We start from the raw sequence: 2,691 nt of genomic DNA, 5'->3' as shown, positions 1-2,691 counted from the left end.
TAGTGGCTAGGAAGGGTCTTTCAAGGATGATGAATTCATCCTCTTCCTCCCCAGTGTTCAAGATTATAAAATCTACAGGGATGTAAAGGTTCTCAACCTTAACTAAGACATTCTCTACCAAACCATAAGCCTTTTTCGTTGACTTGTCTGCCATCTCTAGTGAGATTCTTGCAGCTTGCACCTCAAACATTCCCAACTTCTCCATTACAGAGAGTGGCATAAGGTTTATGCTTGACCCTAGGTCACATAGAGCCTCATTAAAGGTAATGGTGCCTATGGTACAGGGAATTAGGAAGCATCCGGGATCGGAAGCTTTTGAGGTAGTTTCTGCTAAACCAAGGCATTGAGTTCCTTGGTGAGCACTGGAGGTTCTTTCTCCATTGTTTCTGTGCCAAACAACTTGGCATTCAGCTTCATCAGAATTCCTAGGTACCGAGCAATTTGCTGTTCCCTAGTTTCTTCTTCCTCATCAAAGGAAGAATACTCTTTTGATTCTATGATCTTCAACCAAGCATTCAAGGAAATTTCAATGGGCTCCTCATGAACCTTGGGTTCTATCAGTTCTTCAATAGGGAAGTTCTCAGTGGGCTTAGGATTGCCAACTACCCCTATTATGGCATTCAATGCCAGGACTTGTGTTCCCTTGCTGGCGTTTAACGCCAGCTTTTGTGCTACCTTGGGTGTTGAACGCCCAATAAGGACCTCCTTACTAGCGTTGAACGCCAGTGATGGCTCTGCTTTGGGCGTTGAACGCCTAGTAAGGACTTCCTTATTGGTGTTCAACGCCACTTCATCCCCTTAAAATTTGGCCTCCACTTTTATAGTGATGGCCTTGCACTCTTCTCTTAGGTTAACCTCAGTGTAACTAGGAAGAGTGTTAGGAGGGGTCTAGGGATCTTCTTGCTCAGCTGACTAACTTGCACCTCTAGATTTCTGATGGAGGACCTAGTTTCTATTATGAAACTGTGAGTGGTCTTAGAGAGTTCAGAGACTATGGTTGCTAAGTCAGAAAGACACTGCTTAGAAGTCTCCATCTGTTGCTAAAAAGATGGGAATGGTGGTCTGTTGTTGAACATATTCTGGGTTCTTCCACCTTGATTATTGTTGAAGCCTTGCTGAGGCTTCTGTTGATCCTTCCATGAGAGGTTAGGATGATTCCTCCATGAGGGGTTGTAGGTGTTTCCATAGGGTTCTCCCATGTAATTCACCTCCTCCAGTGAAGGTTGATCTGGATCATATGCATCTCCTTCACAAGAGGTGTCTTGAGTACTGCCAGTTGCAGCTTGCATTCCAGTCAAATGCTAAGAGATCATATTGACCTGTTGGGTCAAGTTCTTGTTCTGAGCCAATATGGCATTCAGAGTATCAACCTCTACAACTCCTTTCTTCTGAGCTACCCCATTGTTCACAAGGTTCCTCTCAGAAGTGTATATGAATTAGTTTTTTGCAACCATTTTAATGAGTTCCTATGCCTCTGCAGGCATTTTCTTTAAGTGGAGTGATCCACCAGCAGAATGATCCAACGACATCTTGGATATCTCAGATAGACCATCATAGAAAATACCTAGGATAGACCATTCTGAGAGCATGTTAGAAGGACATCTACTGATCAGTTGCTTGTATCTTTCCCAAGCTTCATAGAGGGATTCACGCTCTTTCTGTTTGAAAGTTTAAACTTCTACCCTGAGCTTGCTCATCTTTTGAGGTGGAAAGAACTTGGCCAAGAAAGCATTGACTAACTTTTCCCAAGAGTCTAGGCTTTTCTTTGGTTGAGAATCCAACCATATTCTAGCTCTGTCTCTAATAGCAAAAGGAAAAATCATAAGCCTATAGACCTAAGGATCCACTCCATTAGTCTTAACAATGTTACAGATTTGCAAGAATTCAGATAGGAACTGGTGTGGATCTTCTAATAGAAGTCCATGGAACTTGCAATTCTGTTGTATTAGAGAAACTAACTGAGGCTTTAGCTCAAAGTTATTAGCTCTAATGGTAGGTATAGAGATAATTCTGCAATAGAGGTCAGAAGTTGGTGCAATAAAATTACCAAGAACTTTCCTTGCATCTCCTTCATTGTTCGGTTCAGCTGCCTTGTCTGTACTCTCAGTTTCTTGTTCAAAAAGTTCTGTGAGGTCTCTTTCGGAATGTTGTGCTTTAAATTATTTCAAACACTTCCTTAGGGTCCTCTCAAGTTCAGGATCAAGATCAAAGAGATGTTCTTTATCCTTGTTCCTGCTCATAAACAAGAAAGAAGAAGAATGGGAGCTTTATGTCAAAGAATAGAGAACTCCCTGTGAGATGTGAAGAAGAAAGAAGAATGAAGATAGAGAGAAGAGAAGAAAAATTCAAATAAAGGGGGTAAAGAATTCGAAAATTAGAAGTAAAAAGAGAAACTAGAAGTAAAATATTTTTGTTTTTATTTTATTTATTAATTAAATAGAAAATGAAAAGTTAATTAATTAAAATATTTGAAAATTAGAAAGTGGTTTTCGAAAAAGAAGAGAGAGAAATAGAAGAGAAGTTTTCGAAAAATAGAAGAGAAAGGAATTTGTTAGGAAGTTTTGAAAAAGATAGAAAGATAAAACAAGTAACCAATTAAGAAAAATTTGAAAACAAGATAAGATAGAAGATTAGAAAAAGATTTAATTTTGAAATTTAAAATTAGAAAAGATAAGATAAGAATTTGAAAAA

General features: G+C 39.0%; 1 non-coding gene across 1 annotated transcript; it reads left to right on the top strand.

Annotated features, from left to right (window-relative positions):
• Nucleotides 1–1,582: 1,582 nt before the first annotated feature.
• LOC148549344 (small nucleolar RNA R71) lies at nucleotides 1,583–1,691 on the top strand. The gene has a single exon (XR_015898068.1). It is a non-coding gene; the product is annotated as a small nucleolar RNA R71 (small nucleolar RNA).
• Nucleotides 1,692–2,691: the final 1,000 nt, after the last annotated feature.

The sequence above is a fragment of the Arachis ipaensis genome, chromosome B8 (assembly GCF_059453495.1).
Source record: "Arachis ipaensis isolate K30076 ecotype BB chromosome B8, ASM5945349v1, whole genome shotgun sequence".
NCBI lineage: Eukaryota > Viridiplantae > Streptophyta > Magnoliopsida > Fabales > Fabaceae > Arachis > Arachis ipaensis.
This window is presented reverse-complemented; position numbering and strand designations above follow the sequence as displayed.